This window comes from Heterodontus francisci, chromosome 20, assembly GCF_036365525.1.
Source record: "Heterodontus francisci isolate sHetFra1 chromosome 20, sHetFra1.hap1, whole genome shotgun sequence".
Classification (NCBI taxonomy): Eukaryota; Metazoa; Chordata; class Chondrichthyes; order Heterodontiformes; family Heterodontidae; genus Heterodontus; species Heterodontus francisci.
In genome coordinates, this window is record NC_090390.1 from 26,708,994 (window position 1) to 26,727,804 (window position 18,811).

At 41.4% G+C, this 18,811-nt stretch overlaps 1 protein-coding gene across 5 annotated transcripts in view; it reads right to left on the minus strand.

The window, feature by feature from the left end:
• LOC137380530 (protein bicaudal C homolog 1-like) overlaps positions 1-18,811 on the minus strand; it is a 305,313-nt gene that overhangs the window by 202,405 nt on the left and 84,097 nt on the right. The window lies entirely within an intron of this gene.

Here is an 18,811-nt window from a genome sequence, read left to right on the forward strand (position 1 = left end):
CAAGCTGGAGGGACGTGTACAGTAACATTTCCCCAGGGGCTGGTTTGGAAACACTGCTCTTTTTGATAAGTATTAATGATCTAGACTTGGGGGGTAAAAGGCATAATTACAAAACTCAGAAATGTAGTAAATAGTGAAGAGAATAGTAACAGACATCAGGAGATATAGGCAGACTAATGAAAGGGTAGAAGCATGGCAGATGCAATTAATGCAGAAGAGTACAAAGTGATGCATTTTGGTAGAAAGCATGAGGAGAGGCAATATAAACTAAACGATACAATTTTAAAAGGGGTTGCAGGAAGAGAGAGTCCTGGACAGGTACATATAAAACTCTGTGAAGCTGGCAGGACAAGTTGTGAAAGCTGTTTAAAAAAATACATGGGATCCCTGACTTTATAAACAGAGGCTCAGAGTACAACAAAAACAACTTATATTTATATAGAATCGTTAACGCAATAAAACGTCTCAAGGTGCTTTATAAAACAAAATATGACACTGAGCTTCATAAGGAGATATTAGGGCAGATGGCCAAAAGCTTGGTCAAAGAGGTAGGCTTTAAGGAGTATCTTAAAGGAGGAAAGCAAGGTAGAGAGATGGAGAAGTGTAGCAAAGGTATTCCAGAGCTTGGGCCGAGGCAACTGAAGGCACGGCCACCAATGGTGGAGCAATTAAAAAATCAGGATGCACAAGAGGCCAGGATTAGAGGAGCACAGATATCTCAGAGTTTGTGGGGCTGGAGGAGATTACAGAGATAGGGAAGGGCGAGTCCATGGAGGGATTTGAAAATAAGGATAAGAATTTGAAAATTAAGATGTTGCTTGCACAAGCAAGAAAGTTATACCAAAATTTTAGTTCGGCCCCAGCTGAAGTATTATTGCCAATTCTGGGCACCACATTTTAGAAAGGATGTCAAGATCTTAAAGGGGGCGCAGAGATGATTTGCTAGAATGGTGCCAGAGTTGCAGCACTTCAAATAAATGGAGAGACTAGAGAAGCTGGGGTTGCTCTCCCTACAGCAGAGAAGATTAAGGGGAGATTAAATAGAAGTGTTCAAAATCATGAAGGGTTTTGATAGAGTAAATCAGAAGAAACTGTTTCTAGTAGCAGGATGGTTGCAAATCAGAAGATACAGATTTAAGGTGATTGGCAAAAGAACCGGGGGTTGGGGGGGTGGGGAGATGAGGACAATTTTTTTTGTAATGCTGGGGGCGATGGTGACCTGGAATGCACTGCCTGAAAGGGCAGTGGCAGCAGATTCAATGATAACTTTCAATGGGGAAATGGATAAATTATTGAAGGAAAAAAAAATTGCAGGGCTGTGGGGAAAGAGCAAGGGAGTGAGTTAACTGGATTGATCCTTCAAAGAGCTGATGCACAAGTACAATGAGCTAAATGGCCTCCTTGTGTACTGATAAAACTTAAAACCAGTTGTATTGACGTCGTCCCATCCCTGTCAAGTCAAGCTTTGTGCACCATGCTGATTGCTATTGGTCCAGGGATCCTGAAATAAATGGATGCGATCATTAAATTGGATTTGGCTTTCTTACTGTAACTGTCAAAATTGATGACTCTAATGTGACCAACTCTGGTTTGAATTCACTGAAGTTTCGTCATCGGATATGCATCAGCTGAAGCCTTCTCAGCTTGGGCTGCACAATAACAGGAGTTTCCTGGCGTCCATTCATGTGCACATTTTGGCCGAGGGTCCAGACCGGAACCCTTCACTGCTATTCCCTTTCCTCTTTACTTTTCTTAGGCCTTCTCTCCTAAATCTCTTTTTGTGGCTGGGTGCCAGTTTTCATCTGAGAGTACTCTTATGAAGCATTTGGGACATATTTCCCACATTAAAGGTGCTCGATAAAATGCAAGCTGTCAATGATTTATTTCTGAACTGCTGAAAATGGCCAAAGATACATTTCCTTTACTTTCAGGGAGACAGTAAGCTTCAGTTAGCACAATAACTGCTCAGAGTAACAAATCAGGCACAAATCTTAAATCTATCAAGCAAAGACATGCATAGACAGTTAAGCTTGATAAAATATTCAGACAGAAAGATCAGAGGGCTTAATTCATGCACTCAAAGGTAACTAGGTACTTTCAAGTCCTAGTACAGTGAAGGTTGGGCAGTACAGCTTAATCCAAGCTTTATCCTCAGCCCTCCCTCAACTGCACTAGTATGGCATGCTCATTAGTCAGTTCTTGCTGCTTGAGTGAAGACTGACCAGTGTCCAACCCAAGAGCAAAGGCCTGCTCCCCGACCTGAACCCACCGGGACATGACAACATGTGCCAGGTACGGGTCGGGTTGCTCTTTCAGGTCCGGCTTTCGGGCTCGGGTTGGGTCAGAGTCACTGCTCACTGGATAAACTTGCAAGCATTTCAACCTGTAAAGCAGGCGTCCAGGTAATGTATAATGATATTTTCTGAGCCTTCTTGCAATTGCTGTGTTTATTTTAAGCAATACAGATACTGGTACAGTGTGGCACAACCTGTCTAGGCACAACTCCATGGGTTTCTGTTTAACTCGTGATCAAGCAATCACTGATTTCGTGGCTCCAATCTTCATCTTTTTAAACAACCTTTCAAGTCCAATTACAGTTTTTGTTGCTTATCTGCACAAACCGAAAAAGTGAAAAATGGATTCGGAATCGGAAGGTAGGTAAAGTGAACAATCCCGAGGTCGGGCCGGGTCGGGTTTTTTTTTCCCTGACCTGAGCAGGCCTTTATCCAAGAGCATCCTTCTAATGTTGAATCATGCCTTCAGAGAAGTGGACTGAGATTTACCAACCTTATTCGAATTAAGATCTTCAACGTAAACTGAAAGTATCTCATGGTCTCTGTCATGAATAGGTAAAGAAAATAATCAAAAAGGCCATTGGAATGCTGTTTAGAATACAAGGGGGTAGAAGTCATGCTTCAGCTATACAAAGCCCTTATTAGACCACACCTGGAGTACTATGAGCAGTTCTGGGCATTGCATCTTAGGAATGATAGATTGACCTTGGAAGGAGTGCAGAGTAGGTTTATCAGAATGATACCTGGACTCCAAGGGTTAAATTACGAGGAGAGATTATACAAACTAGGCTTGTATTCAGTGGAATTTAGAAGGTTAAGAGTTGATTTGATGTTTTAAAAGGTATCAACAGGGACAGATAGTTGGTCAGGGAGTCCAGGACGAGGGGACATAGTCTAAAAATTAGAGCTAGGTCTTTCAGGAGTGAAATTCGGAAAAACTTCCACATGCAAAGGTGGTAGAAGCTTGGGACTCTCTTCCGCTAATGGCAACTGATGCTAGAACAATTGTTAATTTTAAATCTTGAGATTGATCGATTTTTGTTAACCAAAGGTATTAAGATATACAGGGCAAAAATGAGTATATGGAATTAGGTTGCAGATTGGCCACGATCTCATTGAATGGCAGACCAGGCTGGAGATTCGAAATGGCATACTCCCGTTAACAGATTCCTACGCAACCGGACTGGGGCCGACAGGAACTTCAGAGGAATATCATGGGACAACATGTTAGCTTTTTTTAGAACAGAATGTCCAAAATCAAATACTATCAAAGTTGAACAAATTTTTTTTGTTTATCCAATAGATAGCTGATACTGTGTTAACTGTGGCTCAGTGGGTAGCACTCTGACCTCTGACTCAGAAGGCTGTAGGTTCAATCCCCATTCCAGAGACTTGAGCACCAAATCCAGCCAGACACTCCAGTACAGTACTGAGGGAATGCTGCATTGTCAGAGGTGCTGTATTTCAGAAGAAACATTGAATGGATCCCTTTGATGCAAGGGATTGGTCTGGACAATATTTATCCCTTGACCAACATCACTAAAAGAAAATAGATGATCTGGTCGTTTATTTCATTGCTGTTCGTGGGATCTTTGTGTGTGCAAATTGGCTGCTTTACAACAGTGACGACACTTCAAAAGGACATAATTGGCTGGAAAGCATTTTGGACATCCTGAGGTCACAAAAGATGCTATATAAATGCAAACTCATTCTTCACTGAAGTCACTCAGAACGGCACAGTGGCGCAGTGGTTAGCACCGCAGCCTCACAGCTCCAGGGACCCGGGTTCGATTCTGGGTACTGCCTGTGTGGAGTTTGCAAGTTCTCCCTGTGTCTGCGTGGGTTTTCCCCGGGTGCTCTGGTTTCCTCCCACAGCCAAAGACTTGCAGGTGATAGGTAAATTGGCCATTGTAAATTGCCCCTAGTGTAGGTAGGTGATAGGGAATAAGGGATTACTGTAGGGTTAGTATAAATGGGTGGTTGTTGGTCGGCACAGACTCGGTGGGCCGAAGGGCCTGTTTCAGTGCTGTATCTCTAAATCTAAATAATAACTACAGACGAGATTCCCTTGAGCAGATGGTGCCACACACTCAGAACCACAGCTGGGCACAACTGATGGCATTTATTGAGAAAAAGGACACACCAGAAGATTTGGTTCTGACTTTGATCCCTGGGCAGTTGCCTGTGTAGTGTGGTAACAATACACCAGCCACACCACATTGTAAAGCTTCATTCTGTAGCCTTTGACACAGTTGACCAAACCATCCTCCTCCAACACCTCTCCACTGTTGTCCAGCTGGGTGGGACTGCTCTCCCCAATTCCATTCTTACCTACCTAAGCGTAACCAGAGAACCACTTGCATTGGCTTCTCTTCCTGCTCCCACACCATCATCTCTGGTATCCTCCCAAGGATCTACCCTTGGCCCCTTCCTATTTCTTATCCACATGCTGTCCCTCAGCAACATCATCTGAAAGCACATTAGTTTTCATATGCTGACAACACCCAGCTCTAGCTCACCACCAGTTGTCTCAACTCCTCCACTGTTGCTAAGATATCAGACTACTGATACTAGGAAGACTGAAGCCGTTATTTTTGGTCCCCACTCCAAACTCTGTTCCCTAGCTCCCGACTCCATCCCTCTCCCTGGCAACAATCTGATATTAAGACGATCTATTCGTAACTTTGGTATCGTATTTGACTGAGATGAGGTTCCAACCTCATTTGTGCCATCACTAAGACCGCCTATTTACAACACCATAACACCCGACTCCATCCCTGCCTCAGCTTATCTGCTGCTGAAACCCTCATCCATGTCTTTGTTACCTCCAGACTTGACTATTCCAATGGACTTCTGTAAACTTGAGGTCAGCCAAAACGCTGCTGCCCGTTTCCTAACTTGCACCAAATCCCATTCCCCTATCACCCCTGTGCTCACTGACCTACACTGGCTCCCGATCAAGCAATGTCTTGATTTTAGAATTCTCATCATTCTTTTCATTTCTCTCTATGGTCTCGCCCCTCCCTATTTCTGTAATCTCCTCCAGCCCCCAAGCCTCTGAGATATCTGTGCTCTTCTAATTCTGGCCTCTTGTGCATTCCCGATTTTAAGCACTTCACACTGGTGGCCTCATCTTCAGTTGTCTAGGCCCTAAGCTCTGGAATACACTCCCTAAACCTCTCCACCTTACTCTCCTCCATTAAGACACTCCTTAAACCGAGACCCTGCCTTTTCTCGGAGGTGAATGTAAAAGAGGCCGTGGCAAGATTTTAAGACACTCCTTAAAACCTACTTCTATGATCAAGCTTTTGGTCATTCCTCCTAACCCCTCCTCAGTGTTAAACTTCTGTCTGATTGCACTCCTGTAAAATGCCTTTTAAAGCTTTACTACGTTACAGGCATAGCATAAATGCAAGTAGCAGTGGTGGCATTGCTTGACTTCATACAAGATGGGTTGGTGGCCCTGTCAAGATGTTCTGTTCTTGCTGCTTTGCATACAATTGCTAGCATTTTTGAAGTGGCCTGTTAATGTGGTATCCCACAAGCTGCATATATAATTGTTGATTATCATTTAGCTTAACTGTGCTTTTTTTTTAAGTGCCTTGTTGGTTTTCTTGATGTCCTGTGACGTGCAAAGAAAAAACAAGTTTTGTTGCTTCTGTCAAAAATTAATCAGGTTATTTTAGTGCCAATTTTACCCCCGCCCCCACATCCCCATTTTCCCTAGTTTTTGTCATTGAAAATGTCACCAGAATACCCAATAAAACACCAGATTTTTGAATCAACAATAAAAACTGACTCATTGATCTTTAGAGCTGTATGTCGGGGAAAAAAAGCAAATAGGCATAAAATTCAGCCTGGAAAGATATGGTGTTAGGGCTGATCTTATTTACTTGTATGCTTATTAACGTTCTGCAATTAGGAAGGCAGAAAGGGAAGAATTCTCATGTCCCCTAGTGCCCTTTCACCAAGATGAACTATGCAGTCACTTGCTAGTTCATAAGAGCTGTGGGAGCTCTAAACACATTGTTAGGATATCTCAAACATTACTGAAATATTTTACGGGAAGTAAGAGGGAAAAAAATTTACTAACAAGCTTCCTTTTTAATACCAGTCTAATCATTAACAGAGTGTCAACAGAATTCTTAGCTTATCGTTCTAGTTATCAAAACACTGAAGGGCATCTAAAAACATTAAAATGATAGGAGGTAATAAACATATTTGTCCTTCATTACCCCACATGAAAAAAGTGCTTTGTAGATTTTATTGCAAGTTACAACTCATAGAAATTCCTTAAGATGTTTCTTCGGGATGTTGATGGATTGCGTTCTTCATGCCAGTCTAAGGAGATCCATTTACTCTGCTTTTTTCCCTTCTTGGGCCCAATTCCAGCAAAATATGTTTAATCAAAAATGTAAATGTTTAACAACGCTATCTTACAGACCAGGCTATTCTGCCAAACATTAAATGAAGATTAATAGTGATTGAAAATTACTTGAAATGAGTCAAGTTAAGGAGTTAAGCTATAGCTCTTTGCAGGGGGTGCCATCATTTGTAAATTGGTGGCCTTCACAACAGTCACTGAAGTGGAACCGTTAAACATCCTCAGGTGTTAACATTGTATCTCCAGGTCAGTTCAATGACTGTGCAGGACAGAGCCAGTTCGGATAGGCTTCATGTCATGCATCTCCACTTTTCACTTGCATTAAAATGGAAGCGGAGAAAGAGAGGCGGGTAGTGGGCGAGGGCAGTGAGGGAGAGAACACACAAGAATTAGAAGCAGGAGTAGGCCATTTGATAAGATCATGGCTGATCTGATTTGAATGGATGGGGAAGTTGGGGAGCGGAGGGGGATTCTACAACCGTGTGCTGCACCTGACCCAGTCTGGAGTGAGCAAAATAAACTTTACAACCAGCCCATAAATAATGGCTTTTCCCTGTGGTGTATTTTGATGAGAAGTATGGGAAAATCTGCAAGATTTTCTCTATTATTGGCTTCACTGAACATTAGAACATGTATGGACAGCATTTTGCTTCTGCCGGTTGTATCAATTGAGAAATAACCCCTTTTTTAGTGCTGTGTGCCAAAAGTCTGGAATGCAAGTACAAAGATACATTGACTATACAAAGGATACCTGTCTAAACCAACACTAATAACACACAACACAATTTACATTGCCAACAACAAAGTAACATAGAATGGTTGCAGCACAGAAAGGAGGCCATTCAACCCGTTGTGTTCATGCTGGCTCTCTGCAAGAGCAACTCACCAAGCTCCACTACCCCTTTTCCCTGTAGCCCTGCAAATTTTTTCTCTTCATATAATCATCCAGTTTTCTTTTGAATATAATTCAGTCTTACATGGGACCAATGGCATGGCCCATGTTTCATCTTTATGTATTTACATAAATCAAGTACCACGTTACTGTAGAATGAACAAACAGTCCAGCTTTTTCATTCTTGCAGCAATCAATCATCGCAGTCTTGGTTTGTTGCGATAACCAATAATGTCACCGTTTCCCCTGATCATTAACTCACGACCAACACAACCCCACATTAAAAAGAATTTCCTTTTACAAGGCTGTGACCACTCGCTTGGCTTTTAGTAGATAATTGAACTGAAAATTCAGAAATTCTGTGATCTTTCCCTGCCTAAACCGCTAACCAAATTTTGTAAAAAAAATACAGAAGCAAAATATGGTGGATGCTGAAAATCTGAAATAAAAAGAGAAAGAGTTGGAAATACTCAGCAGGTCTGGCAACCAGCTGTGGAGAGAGAAACAGAGTTAATGTTTCCGGTTTGTCAACGGTCAGATTTTCAGCATCCACAGTATTTTGCTCTTATTATAGACATTAAATGTCAAAAGGTTTCATGATACAAGGCCAAGTGAAGAAACAAAAGATGTGCCTAGATAAGGTGTAAATGGCCCAATAACAGCTGTTCAAACACAGAGAACGAAACAAGGTGGAGACTTTGGGGGGTGGGGGGGGGAAGGGGGTGGTTTGTTGGCTCCATTTTGAATTGATTGTTTTCTTCTCTGTGTATTAAAAGGAACAGGAAGAATGTGGCATTACCTTTCCAAATATTTTGAGGTCGACACCCAATTCACAACACATGCTTGTTTAATGGAATTCCCGTAGATTTCTCAGGATTCCAGGGAATAAGTTCTAAAGACTGCAGCTCAATGAAAAAAGCTCCCAGATCAGCTCATAAAACTGCAGGAAAGTTTCATGAATGTAATATGACCCCATGGGGTTAGTTTGCAAACTTAAATCACTGTTTGGGGTCGGATTTACATCTACTATTCATGATTTCCACTTTTACTTTTGCTGAGGGAGTCATCTAGAGGAAGAAAGCAAAAAGGAAGCAAAGGAGGAAAAACATGGAGTTGAGCACATCGCAAACTCCTTAACAGTCAAGCAAGCACTTCTGAACTCTAGTCACGGACAGAACGGCCAGCGAGAAGGTCGTGCACGGACACGGCTGGGCAGAATGGCCAGTGAGCAATAAAAAATGCTAATGACAGGTGTGACTTGAAGAACACGACCTTTATCGGGCTTTCAAACTCCACAGTTCAGCTGAGAATTGAAAGCTTCTCCGAACACTGGTTGCTCAGGTTAGCTTTTACAGCCATGGAAGAAGCAGGAGCAGGGAAGTCAAATTCAACCGAGATTTCCTCATCCCCAACACCACTGAAGCTCCTTTGTAGAAGCTCAGTTTCCGCTTGAATTCCTCGGATCACGTCCCTCAACTCTAGCCCCACCCCCATCTCAATACAAACTTCCTCTGATCATATTAATATTGATTAAATCAATGACCCTGCAAACATTCTTCTCCTGTTCCTTCCAAGATCCAAATACATGCTGTTATTCCTCTTTGCATCCCCGCTGTATTGAACCCAACTCATGACATAGCATAACTCATCCTTTCCCAAGCTTGATGGTACCTCATCTCCTCAGCTTCTCTATTCATCCTTGCTGCTATCCTGTACTATAGCCCTTGAACCTTGACCTTGCTTGCTCAATTGGAAACACCCAGTTATTGTTGAATGACTTGTGCTGCTATTAGAATCTACAAAAACAAGGTTCTGTGATGATTTTGACTAGTTGTGTGGTCCTTGAAGCAATGTTTTGCTTTGCTCCAAGTGCCTAATGACTAACATGTTGGATTGCTGGAGTGACACTGGAATACTTGCATACACTGCTGCTTCATCCGTCCCGACCCCACCAAACCCAGCTTACTGCATAGCTTTCTAGCTCACCGCCTTTGCTGAAATGGAGTAGGAAGGAATTACACACAGTAGTTACGAAGGCCCTGCAGCCAGTCAGGTCAATTCCAGATCTTAGTTAAAGCAATTCATAACTAATCCCACTGCCTCGCTCGCCCCACTGCCCTGGATCTTCCTCTCTTTCAAATATTTAGCCTTCTTTCCTTTAAAATGTGCAATGGTCTCACTCTCTGTGGCAAAGCATTCCAGCTGCCAACATATCTGCTGAAATAAATTTACCTTAACCTCACTACTCACTTTGTGATGGTTTTACATTGATGGCCTCCTTGATAAGAATTGTTCAATAACAGAATACAGTTTCCCTATTCATTTATCAAATTTTCATTTTCAAAACCTCCACTCATCCTTCTCTGCTCTAGTGCAAATACTCCCAATATCTAAAATTCGGAGGAAAAATGCAAGTTCCCCATCCTTAGCAGCTTTCGGGTAAATCCATGCTATTCGACTTTAATACCTTAACTATAATGGCATACCCAAAACTGAACACAGTACTCAAACGGAGGCCTATCCACTGAACTGTCGAAGTTTCTCTTTATCCTTGAATTCCACGCCCCTATTTCTAAAAATCTACAACCTCCTGAGTCAGAGGCAAGCATGCTGCACATTGAGTCATGGCTAACACCTAATGTGGAAGAGAAAGCGTGTCCAGACACATGCAAAAAAAAAAGACAAGAGCTCACGAAATTGCAAATTTTAGACTTTTTTTTATTAATACTAAGCCATCATGAGTAATGACACAGCAATCTCGCCAGTGTCACATGATATAAAGGAGGCAAACTCCAACCACATTGAAATGGGGAAAATTGAGCATGTTTCAGTTGGGAAGCATTTAGGAAACAGTGATCATATCACAATTAAGTTTACAGCAGTTATGGAAAAAGACAAGATACAAAGAAATGGAAAAATATAGCTTCAATGAGTTGAAAATGCATTTGGACCTGGTGGATTGGAGTCAATGATTGGCAAGTTAAACAGTTGTTATGACCGAGGTGGGAGGAGTGCACTGTTTATTCTAGTCCCACTTCTCCACAGGTCACAACATATTTAACTATTTTTCCCACTTACTGTTACGGTCAATCGTAGACTCTATTTTTATCCCAGAATAAAACACACCAACCAGGTTTCTTTAATAAACAACAAAATTATCAGTTTATTAGAAATCAAGTCTTAACCAGTAATGAAGTAAAGAATAAACACACAGATTGAAATATTGAAGTTGCCTTTTTACCTTAGCCTCTCACACTCACACACATACTTACACCAGTTAACCAGAAAAATAAAAAGAGATTCTGGTTTTAGAGCTTTGTTACAAAAAAAAACTTAGGCTGAATACTTGCTCATTCTTGAAGAAAAAAAAGAGATATGGAAATATATCATTTGTTTTGTTTGGCATCCCAAATGCGTATAGATGGCTATCACTGGGATCTTCCTAGAACAGTTCTTTCCAGACGATGTTGAAGATAACTTTGGGTAACTTTCCAAGAAATGCAGCTACAGAGGCCACAGACAGACCTTACAGCAGAAATGCAGCAACAGGGGTTTCAGTTCCCACACATTCAATGTGCAGGGTTTCTTCAAATACGGGAGGAAAGAGGAGACTGACACACAGGACACGCAGAGTTTCTTTCAAAGGGAGAGAAAGGAAAAAGCTGGGTTTCCTTGGTAGGCAAAAAAACAACCGTCTTCCAAGTAGTTTACACTCCAACTCACTATCCAAAGCGAAACTAAAACAATGTCACAAGAATCAAGCCTCCTGGCCCCTATAAATCTTGACCTGTCACTTCTCGGTAAACATCTTCTCCAAGTCAAAACAACAAGCTGGGTAATTATCTACATGCATGTGCCTTCCAGTAAGGCCTTGTCTACAAGCCAAGTCCGGGAACCTTCTGGTGGCCTCTTTAAAAAAAGACACAATGTTCAGCATTTCTTCAAGCTTCCAGATGAATTAATGTCCATAATTCAACTATAAGTCCTTATAAATATATTTTACAAAAAACAGAAGCACTCTCATAACACAATGAATAAACAATTCAAACATATTCCCATGAGGGGAAAATGAAGGGCATCCAAAGCTAAAGCTCCCTGGATGACTAAAGATATGGAGATTAAAATGAAATAGAAAATGGATGCTCATGATAAATGTTGGGTTCATAATTCGATAGACAATCAAGCTGAATACAAAAAGTACAGAGGAAAACTGAAAAAGTAAATAAATTAGTGGGTAACATAAAAGAGTACAGTAAGACTTTACAAACATATAAATGGTAATTGGATAGTCAAAAGAAAGGGTGAGGCTGATTAGGGCCCAAAAAGGAAATGATCTTGTGGGGGCAGAGGGTATGGCTGAGGTACTAAAATGATTATTTTGCATCTGTCTTCACAAGGGGATGCTGCCAAATGAAGGAGAAAGTAGAGACATTAGATGGGACAAAAATATAAAGAGGCGGCACTTAAAAGGTTGACCAAGCTCGAAGCTGAAAATTAGTTTGGTCTAGATGGGCCCATCCTCGGATGTTGCGGGAAGTAAGGGTGGAAATTGCAGAGGCACTGGCGACAATCTACCAATCCTCCTTAGATGTGTAAGTGATGCCAGAAGACTGGAGGTTTAACAGGAGGGGGTTTAAACTAGGTAACTACAGGCCAGTCAGCCTAACATCGATGGTGGAGAAACTTTGAGACAATAATCCAAGACAAAATTAATTGTCACTTGGAAAAACATGAGTTAATAAATGACAGCCAGCACGAATGTTGTTAAATGCAAATCACGTTCAACTAACAATTTATTTTTGAAGTAACAGAAAGGATAGTGCAGTTGATGTTGTTTGATAAAGTACCACTTAATACTCATTAGCAAACTTGAAACTCAGGAATTAAAAGGGCAGTGATGGCACGAATATGAAATTGGCTCAGGGACAGGACAGATTGTAGAGAGTAGTGGTGAATGGTTCTTTTTCCAAATTGGAGAGAAGTATACCCTGGTCTCAAAGGGTCATTATTAGGACCACTGCTCTTTTTGATACATATCAATGGCCTGGATTTGGGAATACAGGGCATAATTTCATAACTTGCAGGTGACACAAAACTTGGAAATGTAGTGTAAAAAATGAAGATGATACTAATGGACTTCAGGAGGCCATAGGCTGGTGAAGTTGGCAGATGTATGGCAGATAAAATTTAATGCAGAGAAATGTGAAGCGATTCATTTTGATAGGAAGAATGAGAAGGCACAATATAAACTAATTGGTACAATCTAAAGGGAGTGCAGGGACACAGGGGCGGTGTACATGCAGAAATCTTTGAAGCTGGCAAGACAAGTTGAAACAGCTGTTGAAAGAACAGGTGCCTTCCTTGGCTTTATAAACAGAGATTTAGGGTACAAAAGCAAAACAGTTATGAGAAACATTGATTAAACACTGTTTAGACCTCAGCTGGAGTACTGCACCCAATTCTGGGCATCACACTTCAAGAAGGATGTCTAGACCTTGGAGAGGATGCAGAGGAGATTTACTAGAATAGTACCAGGAAGGAGGGACTTCAGTTATGAAGGAACGAGAGAAGTTGGGGTTGTTCTCCTTAGACCAAAGAAGCGAAAGTGGGTGATTTAACAGAGGTATTTCGAAATCGTGAAGCATTTTGACAGAGTAAATAAGGAGAAATGGTTTCCACAGGCAGAGGACACAGATTTAAGTGGAAAAGTAGCCAGAGATATGATGAGGAAACTTTTTTTTTTAAAGTTATGAACTGGAATATACTGCCTGAAAGGGCAGCAGATTCAACAATAATTTCAAAAAGGGAATTGGCTATGTATTTGAATAGTAGAAACTGCAGGGCTTTGGGGAAAGAGCAGGGCGAATAGGACTAATTGGACAGCTCTTTCAAAAGAGCAAGCACAGGTATGATGGGTTGAATGGCCTCCTCCGATGTTGCAGGATCCTATGATTCTTACAACATTTGAGTGGCTATTAGAGGTGCAGACGACAAGTGTGTCTCTCCCATACCAGCAGCAGCTAAAATAAAGGGGAAAGGATCACTTCACACAGAAGTTGCAGGCCTCTGTTTCAGCTCCCTGAACAATACGAAGCTGCTTTTGAACAAACCATTGTCCAAGGGGAGAAGACTTTCCATTTTCCCGTTCCAGGTGTTACCTGGAGCTCAACTTTTTCTTCCTGAATTAAGCTGGCACCTCTGGGTCAAACAGGATACCACAGTTTCACGAGCTCTGGTTAAGTCAAGTGAGTTGGATTTGGTAGAAGGAATGCAAAGTTGATGGTGGAGGCCTTGAAAACCATGTCTTTGGTCTTCCCAATGTACTGATGGAAGACGTTTCTCCCTCATTTGCGATTTGATATGGGACTGAAGGGAATGAAGAAGTAGAACTCGGTGTCATCGGCATGCAAACGGAGGCAGACCCTGTGCCCAGAGTAGAGGTCGACGAGGGACAGATTGTAGATGAGGAAGTGGACAGTGCCAAGGCCATTTGATTGATTAGATGGAGGTAAATGGCAGTGGTTCAGACACTCAAACCATCGGCAACCAAAGAGATCTATTGGTTACTAGGGGTGTCAACTTCTGGTTTGAATTCTTCCTAAAGATTTGATAACGTGACATTAGATTGTGACACCACTCCTGATGCTGTATCACAACGTTCAATCCCATGACATTTGTCCATCGTTTACAAACTTTACTGCATTTACCTTAGTTGAGTGCTTCATTATCGCATAGTTCCAAATAAAATTTTTGACTTTTTGTTTTAAGGTGAGATTAACAATTTATAAATCAATGGAAGAACACAAAAGAAAGTAACGTTTAAATAAAAACTACTTCTGTGATGTTGACAGTATTGACTGCAATGAGAAACACCAAGTAAGTACCACTGATCCCACAGAAACAGTGATGCAAGTAATTTCTGACTAACGTTTTTGTACAATTGTGACTTTTTACAATACACGTTTAAATGTAATAAAAACAAAACCTAATTCACTTGACTGACTCTCACACTCCACTACACAATCCCTACCTCAGGGAGGCGAGGTTCAGTCCTCAAAGATCACCAAAGCTGTGTGACTTTCCGAACAAAACAGGTTATATAACAGTGCACATTAGAGGCTGACATGAACTCTCCCTCCCTCCGTTTGTGTCATTCTCTCTCTCTCCCTCCCTCCATGTTTGCGATGCCCTTTCTCACTCTCCCCAGTTTCTCTCTCTCAGAACTCACGGAGTTCCCAGGCTATTTTCATTGGCCCCAATGTCATCTTCCTCAGAAGAAGGGCGGAATTGCGAATTCCGAATACTGGGGAGGGCAGCAGGGCTCAAACAACTCGGTTTGGTTGTAAGCCACATCAGCTGGCAAACTGCACATATGTTATTACGACCGAGGCGGGAGCAATGCAGAGTCAAATCAGTCCCATCACTCCACAGGTCACAGCATATTATTAAAGTTTTCCCACGTAGCCAGAAAACAGCCAAATTAAACAATCCAGTAACCCACCAGAATAAAACAGACCAAACCAGGTATCTTTAGACAACAACAAATTAACTATTTATTAAAACTAAATCTTAAACACTATTAAGATAAACCTATGTCTAAAGACCTTATAACTTATTTTAACCTAACTCCCCCATTCAGACACAAACTCAACAGTTAACTGGATTTTATTTTTTTAAATTAGGCTTTAAAAATTAGCTATTTTAAGAATAAATAAATAACTGAGGTCTTAGTTCTTTGAGCGTTACATTCTTGATGGGTGAGGTATCCTAGTGTAAAAAAAAAATCAGATGCCACTCGAAGTCTCCACGCGGATTTGACAAACGGTCATTACTTGATGAGCATTCTTAAAATGCATTTCATTACAATGCAAAAAAATAAAAACTGGGGAAAAAAGCTAACATTTTTCACATTCATGCCCCCATTCACTCCACTGATAATTGACAAAATATAACTTAACATGGTTAAATTTGTGACAAAGTGCCAGCGATAAAGCTGTTTTTCCCCAAAATATGCACAATTTTCAAAATGATACGGCAACAACTAACTCCATCAAAACATTTTTGGCTTTAAACTTTTACAAAGGTTGTCCCATTCAACCCATTGCCGCCTTCCAAACATAATCTCCCAGTTGTTTCATGTTTTCCTTCCAAGTGTCCCTATAGTCCATCACCTCAGCCAGGTGAACTGAACAGCTAAGAACACTGGCCATTACTGGGTTCACTATTCTGAGAAGTTTCTCGAGTAACCATTAATCTGTGTGGTGCCACTCGATACTGAAAACCCCGTCCAGTGTAACAAAAACTGACTTTTCCTTATCTTGGGGTGTCAAAGGAATTTGACAGTACCCCTCCAACACATTTATCTCTGTAAGACACATGGTGCTGCCCACTCTATCAATACAGTCTTCTAAATGAGAAATTGGGTAGGAATCTGCCTTCGTTACCACATTGACTTTTCTGTAGTCTATGCAAAGATGGGCCAACCCACCAGGTTACAGCATCAAGACCACTGCGAATTCCAGCTACTCTGACAAGGCTCAACTAAGCTGCCCTCCAGCATGCATTGAACCTCTGCTTTTACTTGGACCTGTCTGTCTGGACCTAAATGGCAAGGATGTTGTTTTAAAGGAATGGTTCCCCTTATATCCACTATATCATGTGTGGCTAAGGTTGTACATCCCAGCTTATCCTACAGACTTTTGTAAATGTTGTGTAAAGCCTGGTTAGGTCTTCATGTTTTTTGCCTTTAAGTACAAAAGCATGTTGTCCAATTTTCCTAGCCATTCTGTATTTGCTAATCTGATAATTGGAGGTTCAATCCGAGAATTGTCTAGGCCTCCTTCTGCCTCATCCTCACTATCCTTTTCCTTCTCAACAGTTCCGCTTACCTGACATACCTGTACTGGCTTATTCCTCCTCCCTGAGATAACATTGCTTTAACATATTGATGTGACACAACCAATTCTTCTTCCGGCGATCAGGGGAGGTAATCAAGTAATCTACCTTATCCACTCTTTTGATCACCCTATATGGGCCACTGAAATGTGCTTTTAATGGTTCCCCCTGTAACCGTAACAACACTAATACTTCACCCCCTGGTTGAAGATTGCGGGTTTTTGCATTCTTGTCTGCCCTTTTTTTCGTAATGGCTTGGGATGCTTTAAGGTGTTCCTGAGCCACTTTTCAAGCTTTAGTGAGCCTTTCCCGGAACACAGACACATAAGTTCAGTATCGAAGATTCATTCTTTTGTTCCAAGAATGTTTTGAGTTTTAGAGGATCTCTTACTTCATGTCCGTAAACCAGTCCAAAAGGACTGAAGCCTGTAGACTCATTTGGTGAGTCTCTGGTGGCAAATAAAAGAAAGTCTAGTCCTTTATCCCTGTCATGCAGATATTCGTGGACAGTATATTCTAATTTTTTTTTTTAAGAGTTTGGTGGTATCTCTCTAAAGCTTCCTATGACTGTGGCTGATATGCTGAAGATTTCAACTGTCTAATGCCCAAATGCTAGACACGAAATTGGAACCTTGATCTGACTGAACTTCAAGTAGTAACCCATATCTCGTAAAGAATTAGGTTAGCTTTTCTACTATTTTAGCAGTAATTGGCCTTAAAGGAATGGCCTCTGGAAATCGAGTAGCCATAGCCATGATAGAATGTACTAATGTCCCGCTTTTGTTTTTGGCAAGGGTCCTACATAGTCTACCAAATACCTGCTAAATAGTTCCTCAATCACTGGTATGGGAATTAGTGGTGCTGGTTTTATGGTAGGTTGCAGTTTTCCCACCATTTGGCATGTATGGCATGTCCTACAAAATTGTCTCTCATCCTTTGTAAAGACCTGGCCAGTGATAATGTTGGTTTATCATGATTTAGTCTTCCGAATTCCCCTATGTCCTGCAAAACGAATGTCATGTGCTAACCTTCATAATGCTTGGCGATATTTAGTTGGACCACTATCTGTTTAACAACTGTCCAGTCTTCATCCGCAGGTCTATGAGGTGGTCTCCATTTCCTCCTCAAAACCCCGTTTTCCACATAATAGCCTTCTGGAACTCCTTTCACCTCAGCTTCTGTCAGAGCCATCTGTGCCATTCGGTATAACTCTGGATCAGCTTGCTGCACTGCAATGATAGAGGATCCGTAAAACATGTCATTTAGATTATCTAAATCCCCAAATAAGGTTTCAGATACTTGGCTGTTTGTGGTGCCACTTTTACCTCTGACAAAGGATCCTGTTTCACCAAGACTCGGGTGACTACACACGCAGGAAATATTCCTGGAACTTGTTCCTGTAATTGCTCCATTTCTCCAACTTCACTTGGTTTCTCTGTAATTATAGGAGAAACTGATATTTTTGATCCGGCCAAATCATTTCCTCGGAGTAGATCCCTCTAGTGGCAAACTGTGGACAACTCCTCCAGTTACCATCCCAGATATGAAGTCACACTCTCGGCGTACTTTATACAAAGGTATGAATATATACTCCCTTCCAATTCCATTAACTAAAACTTTAGCGTTCAGGGCACTCTCTGGTGGAAACTTTATATCTTTCCCCAGCGAGTGTGTTTAGGTTGCTCTTGTATCCCTGAGTATAATGATAGGTTTTCCTGCCTCACTTAAAGGATATGGAGTTACTTTCCCCTTTGACAAAAGTTCATTATAATTTCCTGGTATCTTATTCTGAACCTCTACACTCACTTTAGTTTTTGTAGCCGTAAAACCAGATGTCATTAAAGCTATAGCCTGGTCTGCTATACTCAGAGTCTTTTCCTCTGCATTAGCTTTGCGTACCCAAACAAGTCCTATGGGTTTACCTCACAATTTCCAGCATTCTGAATGATGACCCAATTTTGTGGCAATGATAACACTTCGGCTTGCGAACCTCACTTCTACCCTCAGAATCTTCCTTTCTGGCCTGAGGAAGTGATCCTGGGGCATTCCCAGCTGTTTCTTCTTGCCCGCAGCTACTTGACTTCCTTTCACTCTCCCACTTTCTATTTTCTTCGGGTTTAGGAGGGTGACAGACAAAAGGTTTTGGGTTATTCACAAGCTCAAAATCATCAGCAACCTCTAGCTTTCAAAAATATTCAGGTTATCTACATGAGTTCTCACTACTGAAGGAATGGAGTTTTTAAATTCTTCCAAGAGAATCAATTCTCGAAGATTCTCACATGTGGTTTCCATCTTTAATGCCCATATCCAACGGTCAAAATTAGTTTGCTTCACTCTCTCAGATTC